This window comes from Bos grunniens, chromosome 13 (genome assembly GCF_055505025.1).
Source record: "Bos grunniens cultivar Pamir isolate PY7600 chromosome 13, Bosgru_T2T1.0, whole genome shotgun sequence".
In the NCBI taxonomy this organism is placed as follows: Eukaryota; Metazoa; Chordata; class Mammalia; order Artiodactyla; family Bovidae; genus Bos; species Bos grunniens.
The window spans coordinates 41,910,492-41,933,946 of NC_141177.1; the positions used below are offsets into that span (position 1 = coordinate 41,910,492).

Here is a 23,455-nt window from a genome sequence, read left to right on the forward strand (position 1 = left end):
TGAACCACATCACTGGATGACCAACCAAAGAGAAAACTAGCTTCCAACCTACGACTGAAGTCAGTTAAGTGAAGTCACATCCACGTTGCAAAGGTCAGTCACTCTACCCTGGGGCAGCGCTGCGGAACAGCTAGAGGGAAGGTACACTGGCCACTTGTGCCCGAAAGTTCAAAACCTGCTTCCTAGATGCATCCCCGCTGCTCCCAGGCAGCCTTGGGAAGCTGCCCTGCCCTCTCCAGGCTACTTCCTCCACTTCGTGGGGGGCAGGGCTGCCCTCTGGTTTTCAGTACAGCCTGGAAACTGTGACTTTGTCTTGGCAACAAGTGAAAAGCTGAACAAACTGAAAAACCAACAGCTCTTCCTGGATCCTTCAGGGAGGTGAGGTCCCGGGGGAAGGTTCTGCCCCCCGAATTGGAGAGACTTGATGGGCAGATACACAGAATCACTCCTTACTGGAGGAGAAACCCATGAGCAGAAACCCCTGTGGGAACCAGCGTCAGGACAGGAAGTCTAAACTGGGACTGAGGGTTACTGGAGGCTCGGTGTGCACAGGCTTGAGTTTAAAACTGGGGAGTGGCGGAGGCAGGTAGGATGGACATGGTAGGGGTAGGGAGGAGCATACTTTTGTGAGTTTCACCTCCCAGAGCTCTACCATCCTCACACTGAGTATCTTAGAAAAATCCCCTAGTGCTCTTAGCGTTTAAAATATACCACAGCGCCCTGTTTTTCTTAATAAGGCTTTCTCTCCAGCCTAATCTATTGGAGTCTAATCAGAGCCCAGCTGACCTGCCCCATCTAAGAAACAGAAAATACCCAAGCCCAGCCCCCTCTAGCCACCCTGCCCCATCTAAGAAAAGTGAAAATGAAAGCGTTAGTCGCTCATTGGAGTCCAACTCTTTGTGACCCGTGGACTGTAGCCCTCCAGGCTCCTCTGTCCATGGAATTCTCCAGGCAAGAATACTGGAATGGGTTGCCATTTCCTTCTCCAGGGGATCTTCTAGACCCAGGGATCAAACCCGGGTATCCTGCATTGCAGGCAGATTCTTTACTGTCTGAGACACCAAGGAAGCCCTTCCCATCTAAGATGGGGGAGGAAAGAAAGAGAAACATTTGCGAAGTTCACAGCTGAGAGGCACAGATTCACCGAAGGACAGGAACTAACTGTAGGAGCTTAACATTCCCTCCAAACATCCCCTCCACCTCCCATCATCTCCTTACTAACTGTGGTCTGTTTGTCTTTTACCCCATAGAACACACCCACCTTTCAACAAAAAGTTAAAGGGCAGAAACACAGGTGAAGAAATTGTACAAGCATCAAACCCAGAGTCAGATCCGACAGGAATGTGAGAATTATGAGACCTAGAATATAAAAAACTATGACTCATAGGCTAGGGCTCCCATGGATAAAGTTGATGGCATGCAAGAACAGATGGGTGATGTCAGTGGAGAGAAATTCTAAGAAGGGGTCTACAAGAAATGCTGGGGATTAAAAACCCTGTAACAGGGATGAAGGATGCCTTTGATGGGCTCAGCAGTAGATTGGACTTCATTGAGGAAAGACTCTGAGATTAGGGTACAGAGACTCCCCAAACTGAATATCAAAGAGAAAAAAGATTTAAAACAAAGCAATAGCAAAATATCCCAAACTGTGAACAACAACAAAAGGTGTAACATCCACATAAAAGACATTAAAAAAATCCACATTATGTATATATGATGAAATATTTTTCAGCCACAATAAAAAAAGGAAATTCTGCCATTTGCAACAACAAGAATGAAACTTGAGGATATTAGACTGAGTTAAGTCAGACTGAGGAAGAAAAATACTGTATCATATGATCTCACTTACATGTGGAATGTGAAAAATCTGAACTCATAGGAACAGAAAGAAGAATGCTGGGTACCAGGGGTTAGGGATGGGAGATACAGAGAGAGATTGGAGATTTGGTCAAAGGGTACAAACTTCCAACTGTAGGATTCACAGTTTCTGAGGATCTCATTGTGGGTTCTGGGATGCTAAAATAGTGTTTTATATACTTGAATGGGCTTCTTTTCTGGTGGCTCAGACAGTAAGGAATCTGCCTGCAATGTGGGAGACCCGGGTTCAATCCCTCAGTTAGGAAGATCCCCTGGAAAAAGGAATGGCTATCCACTCCAGTATTCTTGCTAGGAGAACTCCACGGACAGAGAAGCCAGGTGGGCTACAATCCATGGGGTCACAAAGAGTCAGACATGACTAAGCTACTTCAAGAGAGAGAGAGAGAAAGATACTTGAATGCTGATAACAGAGTAGATCTTAAATGTTATCACCCCAAAAAAGAAATAATAATTATATGGTGTGATGGAAACGTTAGGTCAGCTATGGTGGGAATCATTTTGTACTATGTAAATACATCATAAATGTATCAAATGAACACATTGTACATCTTGGACTTACACAATGTCATGTATGTACATGTGCTTAGTCACTCAGTCATGTCCAACTCCCCAAGGACTATAGACTGCCAGGCTCCTCTATCCATGGGGATTTTCCAGGCACGAATACTGGAGTGGGTTGATATGCCCTCCTCTGGGGGAGCCTCTCAACCCAGGGATCGAACCTGGGTCTCCCGCATTGTAGGCAGATTTTTTACCATCTGAGCCACCAGAGAAGCCCATAATGTCATTTGTCAAGTATATTTCAATAAAGTTGGAAAAGGGACTTTGCTGGTGGTCCGGTGGTTAAGACTCTGCACTTCCAATGCAAGGGGCACAGGTTCCATCTCTGGTCTGGGAACCGAGATCCTACATGCTGTGCTTTGAGGCCAAAAGCAACAAAAGCTGGAGGAAGATAAAATCTGAGAGGCCAAGCTGTGGAAAGGATCATGCATGAGAGCATTAAAACTATCAGGAATTGAAGCCGAAGTTATTTTGGAGAGTTAAGATCTTTTATTACCTATGACGGTGCTATTCATTACAATAGTCATTAGCCATGACTGGCTATTTCCATTTTAATTTTTAAACTGAAATTATTATAAAATTACATTTAAAATCCACTTCCTTAATCACAGTAATTACATTTCAAGTGTTCAACAGTCACCAAACAGCACAATGCAGACGTGGAGTAATTCCTCCATGAAAGAAAGTTCTGTTAAACAACAGCCTTGGCCTAAGATGAAGGAAAACGACCCTGAGGAGGACTATAAGGCAAACTCAGAGGGATGGACTTGCTTTGGGAACAACGTGGGTGAAGGAACTGGGCTTGAAAGCACAGACACCCCACCCACCCCCGTCTGATCTTTGCAGCAGCTGAGAGATGAAGCTGGAGGTCAGATGTGATCAATCTGGAAATAGCTCACTTCTGGAAGATGCTGATGGGATTATCCGAGCCTGAACTTTTCACTTATCTTGAGCTTGAACCACTTTAGAATGTGCCATATTTAATGGAGTATTTATTTCTTGGGCTTCGTGTCCTTAAGCCTCTCAGTTGCTCTATATTTCTGGCACACTTTTGAACCAGCTTGATGTCCCCCCAGTTTAGGTAGGAATGGGCACCTGACAGTCCAGGACTTATCGGAGCAGCTGAGACAACCCTCCAGCAGCACTGTGGGCAGGATGATGACTTGGCACCTGCAGGGCAACATCTCAGGGGAGCTTCTGTCTGAGAGCCTTGTGAAGACAGCCCTGGCATTAGGGGACTAAAGATGCAAATTAAAGTGAGCAATTTAATTTGAGTTAATCTGCTTGCATGACCGAAGATAGGGCGGCCTAGAGATGAATTCAGAACATTGTGTTGTTGCCAGAGAGAGGCTCTCAGCCTGGAGTTGAGGCTGGTGGAGTGACTGGGCTGGAATCCCATCCCTTAGGGCTCCGTGGGCTCTGAGGGCATCCTTCTCCCTGAATCTGTGACCCACCCTCAGATCTGTCCTCGGCTGAATTGACCCAAGGAATGCTTTGAGGGCTTTGAGAGCCCAGGGAAGCAGAAATTCAAACAAGAAAAGAAATTTCCCCTCATCCTCACCCTGGCATCCACTTTTGTCCTGTGAGTGAGACCTCTTGGAAAGTAGAAATGCATCCTGGGTCCTGGCAGCAGCAGACATGACCACGGCAGAAAGAACCAGTGAGAGATGGTATCCAGGTGGTGATGTTGTGATGAGCGAGCTGGAATACAGGACAGGACATCCAACCCCTGGAAATGGGTGGACAGGCCTCTTCCCCGGGCACTGAGTCCAGTGTCATGATGAGTTACTCTGAGTCATGAGCCTCTGATGTCCCTTCTCACAGCCTGGATCAGGGTGGCCTCAGTGCCCGGAGACGGGTAGGGCTGGGAAGAACAGGAAAACAGCAGGATAGCAGCTCAGCCACCGCAAGAGGGTCATGGAGGTGGGGACCAGACACCTCTTTCCAGGCAGGGAGGAAGGCTGGCCAAATGGCAGGAAGGGTGACAGCGTAATGAAAGCATGAAACCTGGGGTGAAGAGGAAAGCAGCTTTGTTAGTTGTGACTTTTGTAAGGGACCAAGGTTCCACTGCTCCCTGTGTGTCTCCAAGGTTATCAGGAATGTGAAAACCCAGAACTGAGGGCAGCAGCATCTCCAGAAACAAAAAAACAATGAATCTGTTGCTCACAACAGCCAAGATATGGAAACAAAATAAACGTCTGTCAACAGATAGACAATGTGAAATACACACCTATATGGTGGAATACTATTTAGCCACGAAAAGGAAAGAAATCCTGCTTTTTGTGACAACATGGATGAACCTAGAGGAAGTACTAGTGAAATAATAAAGCAGAGAAGACAAATACTGTACGATCTCATTCATTGTGGAATCTGTTTTTTAAAAGGGGCTTTCGTGGTAGCTCAGATGGTAAAGAATCCACCTATAATGCAGGAGACCTGGGTTCAATCCCTGAGTTGGGACGATCCCCTGGAGAAGGGAATACAACCCACTCCAGTAATCTTGCCTGGAGAATCCCATGGGCAGAGAAGCCTGGCGGATTGCAGGCCACAGGATTGCAAAGAGTTGGACACAACTGAGCGACTAACACTTTCACTAAAGCCCATCTCATAGAAATAGAGAGCAGAGTGCTGTTTGCCATGGACAAGGGAGTGCGCGAATTGGAGGGATGTTGGTTAAAAGGTACAAACGTTCAGTTTTAAGATGAATAAGATCTAGGTGTAAACTTACAGCAGAGAGGGTGTAGTTAACAGGATGTCTCCCCTGGAGGAGGGCATGGCAACCCACTCCAGTGTCCTTGCCTAAGAAATCCCATGGACAGAGGAGCCTGGCAGGCTACAGTCCATAGGGTTGCAAAGAGCTGGACACGACTGAAGCAGCTGAGCGTGCATGCATGCATTGCATACTGGAACGTTGCTAAGTGAGTAGAAATTTGCTCAGAGAGTAAATATTTTGTGCTCCTACTTCAAAAAAAATAAAAAGGTAACTGATGTGATGAATACATTAATTAACTTGATTGTAATCATCCTTTCACAATGCATGCGTATGTCAGATCACCACACTGGACACTTCAGACACAATGAAGGCTTTTCAAAATGTGACCCACTTCACCTTGAGTTGCCATGCACCCTCCTCTTTCCAAGAGCTTACACCTTCCTCCTCTCCACATCAGTATTCCTACAGTCCTGTCATCAGCATCCTAAAGGGATGTGGGACAAGGAGGGTCAGCCTGATCCTACCCTGACCCTGCTGCCCAAGGGCACATGTCTGAGGACCCAAACTTTTAGGTGACTGTCCTCATCTTTATAAAACAAGCATCTTCCTGAGGCCTCAAGGCCCTGTTGCCAGTTACCGGAGGGTCAGGGAAGCCTGTCCACCGTGATAACCCATCTGGAGTCAGCAGACAGCTGCCTCGCTCCTGGACAGGCCGCTGGGAAAGCGAACACCTTTAACTTATCTCTTCTTCAGTTAGAGGCTGTTCCCACAGACAGCTTCTCCATTACCCGCCTGAGGCCAGAGACTTTAATTCTGTGTCCCATAAACATGTCTGAGGGATGGGGCTGGCACCTGGGCAGGACTGGCTTCGGGGAGCAAGGCCTGCCTTCCTGTAGGGTCCGTGGGGAGCCTGAGCCAGCACAAGACTCAGCCACGAAACAGCATCCTCTGCTGCCCTCTGCTGCCTGTGCTGCCTCATTGCAGCTGGTTCAGCCCCTTCCTTGGATCTGGAGTTCAGTGGGATTTACCTTCTACCGACTTCCAGGTAGCTGGGGGCTCGCGACAAATGAGGAGGCGTGGCAGGCTGACCTTTGACCTGAGACACGACCACCTGCCTGGTCAGTGTTAGGTGGAGGTGTCACAGTGGAGTTATCAGGGTTACAGTGGTGGTGTTGGGGTCGCAGTGTGAGGGGAAGTGCCCATTCCAGGGAACCCGGAAGTGAGAGTGGGGAAGGAGATGGATAGCGGGATGTTAGTGAACACGTAAGCCCTGTGGACACGTGGGGCTGATCCTGAGGAAGATGGAGACACTGTGGGTCACGCCTGAGAGTCGTCCTCAGGAAAGCTGGAGCCTGGGCACTTTGTCTCAACCCCTCCCTGCACCCCACCTCATATGTCCACCCAAGTCTCTTGACCAAGGGTCTTACACACGTTCCTCCACCAGGGCAGGCTGGCCTGCAATGATGCCTCTGGCTGTGGTGAGGGAGCCACCCAGATAGGAAGGGAGGCATATTGGCAGGGACTGTCCTGCCAGATTGAAGGTGAGCTCAGGCAGGAGAAGGCAATGGCACCCCACTCCAGTACCCTTGCCTGGAAAATCCCATGGATGGAGGAGCCTGGTAGCCTGCAGTCCATGGGGTCGCGAAGAGTCGGACACGACTGAGCGACTTCCCTTTCACTTTTCATTTTCATGCATTGGAGAAGGAAATGGCACCCCACTCCAGTGTTCTTGCCTGGAGAATCCCAGGGATGGGGGAGCCTGGTGGGCTGCCATCTATGGGGTCACACAGAGTCGGACATGACTGAAGCGACTTAGCAGCAGCAGCAGTCCCGCCAGATTGAAGGTGAGCTCAGGCAGGCTTAGGAACACAACCAGGGCACCAGCGACCCCTGTTACAGGTTTGATTTACCTGCCAAGTGGCAATGTCTCTGGTTTGCATTGAGCTGCTCCTAACCCGTGAAGCATCAGGAGGAGGGCTCCAGACAATGACCCTGGTCTAGAGCACACCATGTGCTAAAGGGCAGGGAGACACCACCTCCCCAACCCAACCCCAGTCTAAACACAGGCCTGACCCAGTTCAGGAGGAAAAATGCCAGCAAGGACAATTTCCATGCCCCACAGAAGAATTCACAGACTCTTAACACCTGCGTCCCCTTCCCCAGACTTATCTCCAAAAGCAGTATAGAAATGCACCAAATTTGAAACTTCTTTCATTTTGACATTGTCATGGGTTCAAAGTTTTTAAAACACTCATTCATTCATTGATTTGACCATCTTTATTCCATTTTCCAGGCACAGGGCTTCAGTTGGGAGCACAGAGCTTAGACTCCAGTAGAGATGGTGGCTGATAAATAATTATTAATAAGTAACTATTCAGACACATAAAATCACCACGGATCATGACATACAATTTGAAAGAAATAAATAGTGAGAGAGAAAGTTGCGTTTGTTGTGATGGGAGCTGCTTTAGAAAGGTAGTTGGCCAAGGTCTCTGCCAAGATAACATCTCAGCTGCAATTTAAGGGGATGTGCTGTCAGCCAGCAGGAGAAGTGGGGCCAGAGCACATGTTGCAGGGGGAAGGCAGGTGCAAAGGCCCTGGGGTGAGAAAGAAGCAGGTATCTAGGAACAAAAAGGATGCTGGGGAGTCTGAAGCCCTGAGAGAGGAAGCAGAAGGGATGTGAAATGCATTTGGTTAGAGTAGGCAGGAGCCCCCCAAAGCAGAAGACATGCTGGGCGCTTACAGCATACAGAAGTTAACAGGGGGTTAACAGGGGAGATTTGTTATACAGGGATGGGGAGCTGAGAGCCCAACCAAGAAACAGTGATGAACTCAGGTGTTAGCAATGCCAGGAAGCTGACCCCCCTCACCCAGTCCCCTATCACTGGAGGGTCAGGGGGCTCAGGCTTATAAGAGTCCTCGAGCCAAGCACATCAAGGAGCTCAGGGAGGACTACCTCTGGCAGGAACCTAAGTCTTGTAGGAGACGGCCCAGCTGGAGATGCCTGGGTCCCTCTCCTCCCTCCCAAGCTGCTCTTCTGCCAGTGCCTCCCACTAGTCGGATCTCCCTTCAGGACAAGGAAGGTGAGTGGGGAAGGATAGCATTCACCCTGGATCCATGTCATTCCTGCTCCATTCAGTACACTCAACCATCCTGGTGCTTAATAAGTGCTTCCTGGTAACTCAGCTACATTGGGTGCTTAATAAGTGCTTTTTAGATTGCTGACTTTTCTCAAAAACGAGAAAAAAAATCTGAGCAAATGATGTTGAGGACATTAGTCCTCGCATCTGAAATCAGCATCGGTTTCTGCACCCCCAGCCAGCCTGCCCTCTCCTTCACCTGTCTGCCTGATTAATCAGAAATGTCTTGCATCCTGAAGGTGGGGAACTGTGAGCCCTTCCACAGTTTCCCTGCCACTCATGAGTGCATAGTGTTCACAGTTAGCCCCTGTGGCTGAAAACTGGAAGAAGTCCTGATGGCAACTGGGTAAGGGTAAGCCTAGGTCTTCTAGAATCCAGTTCATTAAGCCAGAGCTAACTTCAGGATGACAGAATCTGCCCGCAGTGAAATGGCAGGCTGGTGCGTCCCATTGCTAACTAGTGATCGCCTCGAATGTGAAATCAGTCAGTACTGAATGTTTTTATATTCTGTTTTCCGGTCTGTGATCCAGGCATCTCTCTCTATCTCTCGGACAGGCTATGGCTTCATTTTCCTACTGTGATCCCCTTTGTGATTTCAAAAAGGTTAATTCATTACTTGGTAGAAAATGTGAAATTCAACAAAAAGATTGCTTTCCTTACTAAGCAAACTGAGCCCAGTGTAGCTGGGGAAGTGATATAACAATTCTCATGGTGGTCAGCTGTAGAACCTCCAGATTTCCATAGCCCTGACCACGTGGCTCAGAGAATGAGGAGCTGGAATTGTCTCCATGGTCTGGTCGCAGCTTCTAAATCCTCCAGGCCAGGCTGAGCCAGTCACTCGTTCTGGTCTTTGGAGCTTTGGTCAAGAGAAGTGAGCCACCAGTGTCCAAGGACCCAGGAAGACAGAACACAGCTTGGATGACCTTCGTCTTGCGGACACGTGAGGACAAGTTGAGGCCATGTCCACATCTGTTGCTCCCTGTCAGTGCACCAGGCAGAGGGGGGACAGCCCCCCACCCATGAGGGACCGATACCCTTGCTTCCCCGTCCTGGGAAGAGAGAAGTCCAAGGCTCACCTGACCCGAGTGGTCCAGGTGGGAGAAACAGCACGTGCAGAGGATCTGAGCCTCCATCCATCCTCCCTTCTGCCACAAGCTATCCCATTAGAAGGAGGGCATGGTCAGTCTTCTTGTTCAGTAGAGGGCAACCGTACCGGCATGTGATGTGGGATGTTCTTTGTCCTGGGGCCATCCTGTGCCCTGTAAGGTGTTAGCTGCATCCTTGGCCTCTCCTACTGGATGGCAGCAGCACCTCCTAATTGTGACAGCCAGAGACCTCCCTCGACGTGCTCCAATGTCCCCTTGGGGTTGCCTCTGGCCAAGCTGAGGTGCAGGGGCTCTGCAGCAGGGGAAAGAGACTGTCCCAGGAGGGAGAGTTGGCTGCTGCAAATGTCTCCCTTCCATAGAACATTCGTGGCCATGTCCACTTCAAGGGAACCTCAGGCCAGCATCTAACCAATGTGCCGGTCCCTTGACACGTTGGGATGGGGGTCAGCGAGACCAAGTGGAGCTGTGCGAACCAGAAGGCTCTGGTTCAGTGGCTCTCCCTACTTAATGGTTGGGATTCCCCTCTTTGACCACTAGATGGACCCCTCGTGATGCTGGACCCAGAAGGCCAGGGCCCACCAGGAAAGCCCTTTCCAGCATTCCAGTGAGGCTGAAGGCAGTGTTCACACCACCCCTTCCCCCAGATTTCCTCTACCGGGGACCCCAAATTACTCCACCCTCCCCTGTGACCCAGGAGTGGGGCCCAGGGGAGGGTGTGGATGGGAGAGTCACCCTGACCTCCAGAACCTGAGGCCGCCTCACCTCTGTTTCCTCATCTGCAAAATGGGATGAGCAAGGTTCTGCTGTCACAGGGCACCTGTGAGCCCTGAGTGTAGAGCCTGAACCCAAAGCCCAGTGTACAGCAAACACAAAAAACAGCAGTGGATCCGAGACCCGAACTTTGCTCTGACACAGAGGGTGTGATGTCGGGAGCGCAACCCTCCTCCTGTGATGGGTAGCAGACCCTCCCAAGTCCTCTCCGACTCAGAGATTTACAGGTCGATTAGCGGGTGCCAGGCGGGGTCCTCAGCACTTTCCCCCTCATTTTCATCTTCATTAAAGCCCCAAGAGCTGCATTTCTCTTATGCTCCACCTGCATGGGACAGCAGGACGCAGAGGCCAGGGAGCGACCAATAGCCAGGTTCCCTCGCCAATAACCAGGTGGGAGGCATTCAGGCCGCAGCCCGCAGAGCTGGCCCCCACATAACCGCATGGAAAAGGGGTCTCTCGGCATCTCTCACTCCTGCAAAAGGACGGCTGCTTGGCTCATGGAGGCTGGGGTGTTTTAGCAAGGAGAGCGCACAGCTCTTTGACTGCTCACAGGCACCAGGGCCGGGGGTGGGGAGCAAAGAGCAGGTGTGGAACCAGGGGGGCTACTGATGGTGGTGCTCCCAGGGTCTCCTGGAAAGGGGCTGTTTTCCTTTCCTTCCTGTAATGCAGGGGCCATGAACCTTCTCTGGAGAGGACCAGAGAGTAAGTGGCTGAGGCTTCCCAGCCCGTCGGTCTCTGTCACAACTCCTCACCTTGGTCACGGCAGCACAAAGTAGCTGCTGATCAAGTGAAGACAAGCGGACGTGGCTGGGCACCAGTGAAACTCTTGTGCAAGCAGTGGTGAGCTGGACTGGGCCCTTGGGCGCCGGTTGCCACCCTAATCTAATGCCTACCTCTCACCAGAACCTGTACCTGAGGTTTCGGTCTGATCCACCATAAAAATCTCCATCTGTATTTCCCTGAACAAAGGCTGCACCCCCAGTCCTGTCTGCATCTAAATGTGGACTCCCCGCGCGGCCACATACAAAGAGCGCTGGGTTTCCTAACAAGGGATTTCTAAGCAGAGAAAGCCAGGACGGGGCTGCGGACAAGGGGCCCTTGGGGAAATGAGGACAGAGGCATGCCAAACGTTGCTGGCCTCTGTCCTTCGGGTCTATCCCAGACAGATGGCAGGTGTCCCATCCAGGGGACAATGCATCTCTGCCCAGCTCCAGGTGCTGGAAACCCAGAAACATGCTTCTTCCATCCCCAGAACCCAAGTGTGGGCAGGGCTGCTGGGTGGCTGGTGCACCTGTGCAACCCACTTGACCTTGAGACCAGGAGGTCGGCTGGCTCTGCCCCGTGGGGGCCTCCCTGTGTCCATTCTGCTGGGGAGGGACCCCGCCCTGTCCTCTCCTGGGACACGTCATTCTGATTGTCCCTGACCCAGCACTGCCTCAATGTGGGGACTCGGCAGTGGGGAACCGTGTGAGCTCTGGGCAGTCACTCTACAACGTGCTCCCCAGGCCTGAGAAAAGCAGCCACCCTCCGGAAAGAAAAAGTGTCATGCAACTATGGTTATATCACATACACTTGTACAGAAATAAAACATGAAGCCTAGCTTCTGAACAACAGACGAGAGCCAAATGTATGCATCTGTTATAAACAAGACTTAAAGCCAAGAAAGTCAGATGATCAACATGAATGTACCTTGATAGACAGTATTTTCGGCGAACCCAAATTGTCCATGTTGAATTTAGTAGTATAAAGATGTACTTGCTTGCCTTCCTGTCTCATTTGCTGTTAGAAATGATGGACTGGCTTTTGTGACAGTGTCATTATTATTTTTAACATTTTGTTTAGATTTTTTAAAAATTACTCTATTTTAAAAATTAGTATTCAGTTAAACTAAAAATGTATTTTTTCCTTTAGTAATGAACTCATTAAACTATTACTTTAATCCAAACATTTTATTAGCCAACCAGAGGATACAGGACTCTAAAACAAAAAAATACCACATAATGCCAAAGTTTTCCTTCATATTCTGCATGTTACCTATCACTCAGGAGCTGCTGCAGACGGACACAGGTGAAGTCACAGCCTGAGAAAGCTGGTTCAAAAAAGAATGTGTCTGCCGTTAGCAGCTCTTTAGGGATTGGTGGGGTGTGACTGGAGAGCTCGCCATTTCTCTCTCTCAGTGACTCAGTATAAACTGTTGTCCACACGGCCTGGCTCCTGGCCACACTTAGGGACAGAGACGTGAACGACAGCCAGGTTTAGCAGTCATGGAGCATCAGCGACAGTGTCCTCCAGGTTACCAGTCAAACAGAGATGGAGATTTTTTTAATTCTCATTTGGATTTGAAGACCCCAGAGACACACCACAAACTTCAGTTTGTGGGATGTATTCTTGGGAAGGTAACTCTTCTATGCTGCAATAATCCTTTTTCCTAAGATACGATGTTGCCAGTTCTAAAATTTTACTTTGTGTTCAGAGTTGGACAAACAATGACACATTCACATTCCGATTTTCTCTCAGCCTTCTCTCATGTCACTTTCTTTCTTAAATGTGATTTTATAACATTTAGAGAGCAAGTAGTTTCTGAAGGAACAGCTCTGATTTGGTTGTAATTTTACCGTGTGAGAAGAAAATAGCATTCCATAGAGAAGTCGGATTTAGGGACTGTTCCCAATGGCATATTTTATCAGAAGTCACCGATGATTACAGCTCTTTAGTTTTTTTTTTTTTTCTTCTTTGGATCATGAAAGCCAATAACTTTTAAATTTAAACCACGTGGAATAATTGTTTCTGTAGACCAAAAGCAGTCAAGTAGTGGCAAACATATAGGATTCAGCTCAATACAAAACATTTCAGGTCATCAGCATTATCCATGTGACACATAGCCACTCTTACTGGAAAAATTTTGCCCAAACCTGACTCCAAATTGAAACCCTCCCTCAAGTGACTTCTTATCTAGCAAATAAACTGCAAATCTGGCAATACATGAGGAGTAGAGAGAGACAAAACTGAGCCAGATGACCCCACGCTGTGACCCCTTCCCCACTGGCCAATGGATGATGTCATCATTTGTAATCCACGTTCTTAACAAGTTAGAAGGTGTAGCCCATAAGTTGCCGGAGTGCTTGTCTCACTTTCCAGCTTTAAGGGTTCCTATCAGCTGGAGCCACAGTGAGAAAAAGTGAAGGGGATTCTGGGGTAAAGTGATTTAAAAACCTCACCAACTTCCCTGTTTCCCTCAAGGGCAGACCTCTGAGCAGCCTGATGGTCTGTTATGGAAGATGGTGGCACACAGAGCTGGATGGTAAAGAGAAAATGACCTCCCAGGAAAAGAACGAAAAGAATGTCATCCTTGTTTGCTCTGGCTCCAGCCACCTTGACATTTCTCAAAGAATTTCTCAAGAGCGTAAGTTCAAGAAGTATGCAACTTGTCCAGATAAAATGTCCGGGATCACCAGGTGGGCCCGGTACACTTTGGCTGTGCTAGTTATCCCTCAAGAGTTAGACCTCATTTAAACAAAAGGCAGAAATACTCGTGCTTGTGAGCAAGTATTTTGCATTCCAGCGGGCAGGAGTCCAGGAGAGCCACCCTCTGCTGATAGTCAGTTCTGTTATGGTGCTTCTAGTCAGAAACTCAGTGACCTTGGAAAAGCACTTTCCTGCGTGGCAATTCCATGTTCTTACCTTCAACGCTGGGACAATGAAAAGAGTTGACACGTTCTAACCTCCCGAGAAGGACTTCATCTGACAAATAACACCAGATGTGAAAAACAATCGAATCCTCTCGGACCTTCAGTACCGCGTTTGTGTAGTTAGTTTATTCCCAATTTGCCTGCTGTGAAATTCTGTTACACTGAGCTCCATCAAAAGTAGTAGAACACAGCACAATTTGGAATGAAGTCTCTGTGCCTGATGCCACTGCATCTAGAGTTCAGACACGTTATGATTGAGGCTGGTTGAAGAAGTGGCTTGTGGAGGAGTCAATATAGCCAAGAGGTTTTTGAAGGAGAGGTATGATATTGACATAGATTGGCCTTTGGAATCAAACCCAGGTTCCAAATCTTGGGCTCAGATCCAGACTCTGTCATTTAATGACTGTGATTCTTCAGGAAGCATGAGGCATCCCATTTCTGCACTACAGAACCAGGAAACAGGAATTCCTCTCCTGTAGTATAGGACAGCAGGGAGGATTAAATAACATTCATAAAGCAGTAATTCCAGGGGCTGATATGTGTTTAAAAGCATTTGTCCCCATCTCCAATCCTATGCTTTTCTTGCTGCTGTCAACAGCTCACCACTGTGGTTGATTGTATTATTTGCCCTAAATCTTCACCCTCCTGTACCCAGGAGGTTCCTGCCTTTCGGTGGATTTATCCTTGCGTAGGTGCTTAGTTGTTCAGTCGAGTCTGACTGTTTGGGACCCCATGGACTGTAGCCCACCAGCCTCCTCTGTCCATGGGATTCTCTAGGCAAGAATACTGGAGTGGATTGCCATGTCCTCCTCCAGGGGATCTTCCCCTTCCAGGGATTGAACCTAGGGATGGAGCCCAGGTCTCCTGCATTGCAGGCAGATTCTTTACCGTCTGAGCCACCAGGGAAGCCCAGATTCATCCTGTGCCCAAATCTGTAAGAAGATCACTAATTTCAAGGGCTTATCGAAGTCCCTGGCCTGGCACTTATTTCATCTTGGCTTAAACCTGGCGTAAAATCCTTCAGGAAAGGCTGACCAAGCAGTCACCGAGCACTCACCAGGCAGCACGTCCAGGCTTCCTAATGAATTCTTACCCACGATTCACAAATAGACAACGGGGGTGGGGGAGGTGCCGACCGCAGAGTCAGCAAGGAGAGAAGCTTTCATTACTTAAGGTGTATAATGATATTCCTTGATTTTGTTTTGTCTTTTACTTCTCATGTAACATTGTCAAAAATAAGCAAATAAAATGCAAACTTGTTCTCTAAGACGCATCCTGGCCCACAGCCTCTGGGCATGACCACCTCTGAGAATATGGTCGCCTTCTTATATCCAGGCACCAGGCCTCATCCACTCTGTCCTGCTGGTTTAATCACCATGGGGGTGGGCAAGCTCTTGGGACTTTATTGGGTGGGATTTTCCCTCCTCTAAGTCACCTTCCAAGGGAAAGTGCCCTAAAAGGCACGGACTGAACTTGGGGCAGAAGGTATGAGCGTGTATGTCCCCTGCACAAGAGTTTATGAAGGTGCCTTCCTGCAGGAAAGACCACATGTACAAGCATTGCAAAAGGGGTTGGGGGAGGAGAGAGAGAGGGGCCCTATAGATTAAAGGAGAGTTTGAAAATCTATTAACCCATGGCCACATATAGAAATGATTTGATCCCTAATTCAAAGAAACCACAAAACAGTAACATTTTTGAGGCAATTGGAAATTTGAACACTAATTGCATATTTAATGATATTGAACACTTACTGTTGATTATTTTTACATATGGTATTGTGGTATTAGGACTATGGTTATGGTTCAGGAATCCTTTTAGCAGTACTCAGTGAATCATTGGCAGGATGGGATACCCTGATGGTCAGAGTACAGAGGCAGGAAAGCACTATGAGTTGGTACTTTTTAAACAATGACCCTGATTTTTCCCTGGTGAACCCCACCCCAGCAAGATGGGAGAACTCGTCTCAAAGAGAAGAATTTTTCAAACTCTTGTCAACAGTGGGTGGGGAGCAGGACTCACGGGGGCAACTGTGCTCTGGGAGATGAGGGGTTGAGAGAGGGGCTGGTGTCTGGCCTCCTTCCCCATGACATGCTGGTGTCACTCAGCCCCCTGTCTGCCCTGCCTTCTGAACCTCCTGGGTGTCCAATGAGAGATTCTCTGGCTTCAGTTTCTGCCTGCCCCGTGCAAGGGCCACCCCGGCTGGATGGGGGGAGACGCCAAGCGGCTCCTCATTGCCCCTTCTGCCTCTTGGGTCCACTGGGGCAGGAGGACTACCCCACACCCTTTCCTGCCAGATTCAGGGTGCAGCTGCACAGCTCTGCTTTTTAATACACTGTCTAGCTTTGACAGACCTTTTCTCCCAAGGAGCAAGCATCTTTGAATTTCATGGCTGCAGTCACTGTCCTCAGTGATTTGGGAGCCCAAAGAAAATAAAATCTGCCACTATTTCCATTGTTTCCCCATCTATTTGCCATGAAGTGACAAGACCAGATGCCATGATCTTCATTTTTTGAATGCTGAGTTTTAAGCCAGCTCTTGCATTCTCTTTCACCTTCATCAAGAGGCTCTTTAGTTCCTCTTTGCTTTCTGCCTTTAGAGTGATATCATCTGCATATCTGAGGTGGTTGATATTTCTCCCAGCAATCAGATAGAGAAGAACAAATATTATATGTCACTTATATGTAGAGCCTAAAGAAGTAATACAAATGAAGCTATAAACAAAAAAGAAACAGCCTCATTGACATAAAAAAGCAAACTTATGGTTACCAGAGGGAGAGGGAAGGGGGATAAATTAGAAGTATGGGATCAATAGATGCAAACTACTACACATAAACTAGGATAACACAAGGAACTAAATTCAGTATCTTGTAATAAACTATAATGGAAAATAATCTGAATAAATAAGTAGAAATACATATCTATCTATCTATATACATACATAGCCAAATCACTTTGCTGTATAACTGAAATTAATACAAATACTGTTAAACAACTATACTTCAATTTAAAAACTATTAGTTTATAATGTATACATTTTTGAAATGATATTAAGAGATAATGGTCACAAGAGAAAAACCATGATTTCTCCCCACTGGGAGCTCATTTACAAATTGAATAGACTTACCATATGGTGAACAATCCAGCTTCTAGTTGCTTGTGTGTTGTGCTGTGCCTTACACACGTGCATGTTTATACATTTTTCTAATGCTCAGCAATGGCACCCCATTCCAGTACTCTTGCCTGGAAAATCCCATGGGCGGAGGAACCTGGTGGGCTGCAGTCCATGGGGTCACGAAGAGTCAGACACGACTGAGCAACTTCACTTTCACTTTTCACTTTCATTCATTGGAGAAGGAAATGGCAACCCACTCCAGTGTTCCTGCCTGGAGAATCCCAGGGACGGGGGAGCCTGGTAGGCTGCCATCTATGGGGTCGCACAGAGTCGGAAACGACTGAAGTGACTTAGCAGCAGCAATGCTCAGCACTAGGATACAAGACTGCAAACTTGTTTGGTACAAAAGATTGAGAAATAAAACAGATGTTCAGATGCTAATTTATGGAACATGATAAACAGTGGAAAGGTGTAGGAAGATGAAAAGAAAAAAATCAGAGACTCCAGTTATTACACAAGTCTGTAAGACAAATAGGGCTTTGAAGAATGCCTCAGATGCGGCTCTTTGGGAGCAGAAATCAGGAGTCGGGGGCATCAGTGTCAACAAGGAAGATGCAGGTGGGAGTCTTAAAACCTTGTGTAAGGGGTAGAATTCAAATCTATGCTCTGTGACAACCTGGAGGGATAGGTTGGGAGGGAGGTAGGAGGGAGGTTGAAGATGGACGGAACACATGTATACCAATGGCTGATTCATACTGATGTATGGCAAAAACCATCACAATATTGTAATCATCCTCCAATTAATACAAATAAATAAATAAAATATTTTTTTTAAAAGTGCACTGTGTCCAGCGTCCAGCTGGACATCAGGGCCAGCAGGCATGCCTGGCCTGGTCCCGCTCTCAAGGAGAAGGGAGGGACCTTGTGTGGGGCCAGACTGAAGCAGTGATGTTTGGGTGAACCTGTTGCTCTCAGAAAATAGGGATCAGGATCTTGCCAATCATAGTGGTATGATGTTCAAGAGGTTTACTGTTGTGTGTTTTTTTTTTTTTTTTTGGCTGCATTGGGTCTTCATTGTGGGCCATGGGCTTAGTCGCCCCTAGGCATGTGGGATCTGAGTTCCCCATCCAGGGCTGGAACCCACATCCTCTGCACTGAAAAGTGGATTCCAGTATTTAACTGGACCACCAGGGAAGTCCCCAAGAGGTTTTGTTTTGTTTGTAACAAGTGTCTGTAGTGAAGGGGAGGAGGGACAGAGGCCGAAATCTTTAAGCAGGCATTGGTCACTAAGAAAATCATAGGTGCCCTTGAATGTCAGGGGGAGCGGTCCCTGGGGGAGATGTGGGTGCAAAAGCCCCAGACCCCTCCCCGCAAAAGATGCTTTCCTTGAAAAGACTCAGAGCCAGGATTCAACCAGCATCCCTGAAACGTCAGTGCAATCCCTCCTTCTGGAAGGAGTGGTCCCAGGTGTGACGCCCTGAGAAGCCTCCAACCAGGTTTCTAGCTTTGACACCGGAAAACGGAGGAGAAATCTACATCGCTAAGCCACAGGGAGCCTGCACCTCCCTGGGAGGAGGGTGGGAATACACATCCAGCACCCGCCCCCCCACACCGGCTCTCCCTTCTGAACTACTGTTTGCCCACCTGAGCCCAGCTGGGCCCACCGTCCAGCTGCTTTGCCGAGGAACCTCTGACAGCTGCGCTCAAAGTGGGGCCAGGAAGCTCCTCGCGAGCCCCCCAGGGGGCTTTGCATCACAAGGAACGCATTATTTCCTTGGCTGGGAAGGCAGTGTTTGTTTGAGACCCCAGGGAGCTGATGAGGTGATGACCTGGGGACCAGAGGCCTCTGGGCCCCCTCTGAGCCTGGCCTGGCTGCAAGCAGTGCTGGCCAGTGCTGGCCAAGGCCAAGGCCAGCCAGCCCGGTCTGGCTCCAGAAAGGGGACCGCTGTAGTCCCAGGCTTCACTCATGTGTCCTGCTGGTTCCTCCAAACAGTACAAAGTCAGAGCAGCCAACAGGCTAATGACTATTTCAACGGAAAACAAAGGCTATCCCTGCCAAGGAGCCTGGAGAGACGTGTGTTGGGCGTCCTGGCCTGTCTGCCTCTGCAGGTCCCTTGCACGGGGTTTGATTCCTCCGTAACGGCAAGGTGACAGAACAGGAGAGCTTGGCCTTTTCAGAATCGGTCTGGAAATGATCAACCACAGGGAAAGAACTAGGATGTCTGGGCCAGATTATGTCAAACAAAGCAAAATCACAAGCACCAAAGGCCAGGCTGTATTTTATGCATTAAAATGAGAAAAAGATAGAAGCCAGACAGGACATGAAGATGCTACCCTGGTACCTATGGATGTTGTACATGGCGTGTTCCATCCAGGGGCAGAAGGAAGCAGGCAGGCTGTGGGAAGGGTCTGGACGGGAAGCCCCACCCCCCCAGCCCTGCCCCACTCTGTATAGACCTGCCCACCTCTACTTGAGCAAGCTGGGCAGTGGAGGAGCGAGGGTGCTGTGCCCCCTCCCAGTCTGCTCAGGGGATCCTCGAGCCATAATTCTGGGGAACTGCCTGGTGCAAAGCCACCTGCCTCACACTGCAAAGTGAGTCATCCAGGTCACAATGTGTTCCTGGCCGGGTCGGCGTCCCTGACACCCCAGCCACACTTGTGGAAAGCAGGGATAAGGTTCATTTTCATTTTTAACACCAACGTACAAACCAGAAGCCCCCAAATCCTTTAGTAAGACACAAAGGAATTAATGGTATTTTTTTAATTGCTGTATAATTGCTTTACAATGTTGTTAGTTTCTGCTGTACAACAAAGTGAATCAGCTATACATATACATATAACCCCTCCCTCTTGGGTGTCCCTCCCTCCCCTGTCCTCATCCCACCCCTCCAGGTCATCAGAGAGCATCCAGCTGAGCTCCCTGTGCTATGTAGCAGCTTCCCACTAGCTAGCTGTTTTACACATGTTAGTGCATTTATGTCAAACCTAATCTCCCAACTCACTAGGAGCTAAATTTCAGCTCCTACAATCAGAGAAAAAGGACACATGCTAGCATCCTCTAGGAGCAAGCTCTTGTTGATTCTTGGGTTATGGCTCCTGGGATTTCAGTCTTTGTCACCCCTTAATCCCTTAGGTCATGGGCCCTTTGCCCTATGCTCTAAAGGGTCTGGGGAGTTGCTTCTGACTCCCGTTAAGAGTATTTGGAGCTAGCTGTCAGCACCAGATAACTAGTCCTGTCTGTATTTGTAGCAGGAACTCCACAAATTCCAGGCAAGGGACATAACATTTGGCCTTAGTTTTAAGTGGTCCACTTCCCCTAAAGACTGAGGAACAGCCCTCTGAGAGCCGGCCCTGGACAGACAGCCACCAGCTCTGCTGGGCCTGATGACTTCCAGCCAAAAAGACCCCAAGGTATGTTTGTGTCTGGTTTCAATAATGCTTTGCCTTCAAGAACTTCAGTTCAAAGAAACCATTCATTGTTTTATCACTTGTCTTGCTGGCAATTTTCCCCTAATTTGGGTAAAATCATCTTTCTGGCAAATAGGAAAAGTTGAATCTCACTGGATGTCAAGAAGCTTGAGTGTATTTCTAATTATCCTGGGGTCTTAGATGTGAGTCTAATAGGGTCCATTAAAACCTCTAGAGAAACGGTCCACAGAAACAGCCATTTAGAACTGATAAGAAATGCAGAGATAGAATGATTTGTTCCTTTGGCATCCAGATCACTGAGTTGTTAACAGAAAGGGAGTCCTCTCCAAGCCTTGCCTCCTGTCCTTCCCAGCCCAGAGCAGACACCAGGAGACAAATCTGGTCACATGAACTACACAGATGACCTCTAGGTTCTGAGACTCTGATCTTCAGAAGAAGTGAGGAAGGTATTCTGAAGGTGATGATGCCTCCTGGGTTCACACCCTGAGAGGGTGTCCAGCTAAGGGAGAAGGGGGCCCCTCTGAGGGCAGTGGCCTGAGTGTAGAAGTGACACAGGCAGACGAGGGGCCACTGCTGCCTTTGAGGAACCAGAAGGCAGACTCAGGAGGCAGCATCTTCAGCATCACTAAGTCTCTGATGCCAGGACAGCCACAGAATCCCATCAAATCCACCAAGGCTGCTATGATCAAATGATGACATCATTGTTGACATGTCTTCTTGCAACTACTAAATGCTTTGATCTTCCAATGTCAATCGGTTTTTCAGTATTTGAGATTCAGTCCTTCAGGCCTCAGAAACCAAGTTGTAAAAACACAAGTCATGGTCATTCAGAATTTCACACAGCTTCTCGAAAGTGCCTGTGTGATTCCAAGACTTCTGGGTAGGCTTCATGTCCAGACCGTGTGCAACGTCCTCTCTGAATGTCCATGGCCACATGAATAGTCCCAAGGCAGAAGTCTCCCAGGTGGATTTTCTGGTCAGACTTATGAGATTTAAATGTGATTATGGATAGGAGGATGTGCTTTGGAAGAATCTGAGGGAGCCACGAGTTTAAGGAAATACTTTGACAGCAAACACCCTGCCTTCTTCACTCCCCAGGGGTAATGATTCTTTGTCTATTTTATGGCCTTCTGTGATTTTGGCAGAAACTACAGTATATTCACTTTAGAGTGTAACACGATCAGAGTGTGGTAGCCACACTTCGGGATAGACCTGTTCCCTTACTGATTGTTTCTAATCAGCAGCTCTTCTGGGACCCACTGCTCAATCTTCATCTGCTCCCTGAGAGATAATGATTTTCACAGGAACCCCCCAGGGAGTTTCCACATTATTGAGAAGGAAGGTCTCTTTTAAGATCAAAATCGCCCTTAATAGCTGTGTTTCTTACAGCCATTGAAAAATGGAAAATGGTACTGTGAGTTCAGTTCACATTTTAAAGTAAACTTGAATGTTACTAAGTCTGGCTTAAGGAGATGGCTACTTTAATTAAAAAAATAGTCCATATACTATTTTAGCAAATTCAAAAAATGCTTTCTGTTTTAGGCTTCGGTATTTATAGTAATGTCGTATTCTTGACCATTGATGAAATCTTGGCCGATAATCTGATGTCAGTGTTTATTTTCTAGTGCACGTAAACACTGATGGGTTTACAACCCGTGGCATCCAAAGTTCAGTGAAATACACCTCGGTTAGGAAGCATAGTGTCACTCAGCCCACAGGCCACGCTCTCGGGGGGTAACTCTGCTTCTCTCCAGAGATCTTCTGCCCCACAGGCTGGAAAATTACCACTTTGGTATATCCTATCACCTGTATTAATCAAGCTGTTCCCACGTATGAAAGACAGCGAGGTGAATGGCCCTGCTCCCAGGCCAGGGTGTGGTCTGGCGGGTTTTCACCCCTGGTGTGGAAGATGCTACAGGTCCAGGTGGCCTGCGTTAGCAATAAGCATCTGAGCCTTCCCCGGAGTGCTCAGACCCAGCACTGCTGCAGTCACCTGGAGTTTCTCTTGTTCTAAACAGAGTCCAAAAATAACTGTTTCGATGAGTCAGTGTCCAGAATGGTCTTACTACCCCACTGTGTACCTAGCACAATGTCCAAGAAAGCAAAAAACCCCTGAGAAGCTGACTTCAAGAATGTACAATTCAGGAGGAAGAAGATGGCAGCCACCTCAGTAGCTGCTCCGGGAGTTGGGCCGGCACCAGCCTGGGGGCCTGAAGCCATCGCCCCCAACTGGGAGAACCAGGAAGTTTCCACAGGGACCACTCACGGTTGTGTAAGTTGATGGGGGTGTGGTTCTAGGAGCAGGCTCCAGGACAACCACTGAGTCCTACATTGCCAAGGTGATCCCTATTCACGACTGCATTTTCTGCTGCCCTTCAGGCTCAGCAGCTGATACCCAGGCAGGAGCCTACATACTCACTTATCAGCTTGGTTTCCGCAGCATTGAACTGAATGAGCCTCCACTGGTACACACCGTGGCCAGCCTTCTTAAGGAGATTTGTCCCTGATACCAAGAAGGCCTGATGGCAGGAATCATCACTGCTGGCTGGGACCCCCAAGAAGGGGGTGCCCATGGTGGTTATGATGACAGGCCTTTGCCATCACAGGCTCTGGGAGCTCCTGTATCAATGACTATGTCGATGCTACCTGCTGGGAAGGCGTGACCAAGGAAGAATGCTTGCAGTTCACTGCCAATGCTCTCTCGTTGGCCATGGAGAAGGACAGCTCCAGTGGAGGGGCGACCGCCTGGCAACCATTGCAGAATCAAGGGTATAGCAGCAGGTACTCGTGGGAGACCAAATTCTCCAATTCACCATGTCCATATTGCCACTGCTCTGAATCCTGAGACTCTAAGATCTAAAAGAGACACCCCACACTGCTACAAAATTCAGTAAACAGTTTGTCAGTGAGGAAAAAAAAGAATGTGCAGTTCATTTTGTTGCCAAATTGAAGGATTTGCAGGAAAGGGAAATGCTACACAGCGAGAGAAAGGAACCAGGAATTTCAGTTCAGGGGATTGGGGAGGGGAGGCAAAGGAGGAACATTTAAACTCCGAC

General features: G+C 48.3%; 1 pseudogene; it reads left to right on the plus strand.

The window, feature by feature from the left end:
• Positions 1–22,554: 22,554 nt before the first annotated feature.
• On the plus strand, positions 22,555–23,237 carry LOC147360856 (proteasome subunit beta type-6 pseudogene; annotated as a pseudogene).
• The last annotated feature ends 218 nt before the right edge of the window (positions 23,238–23,455 follow it).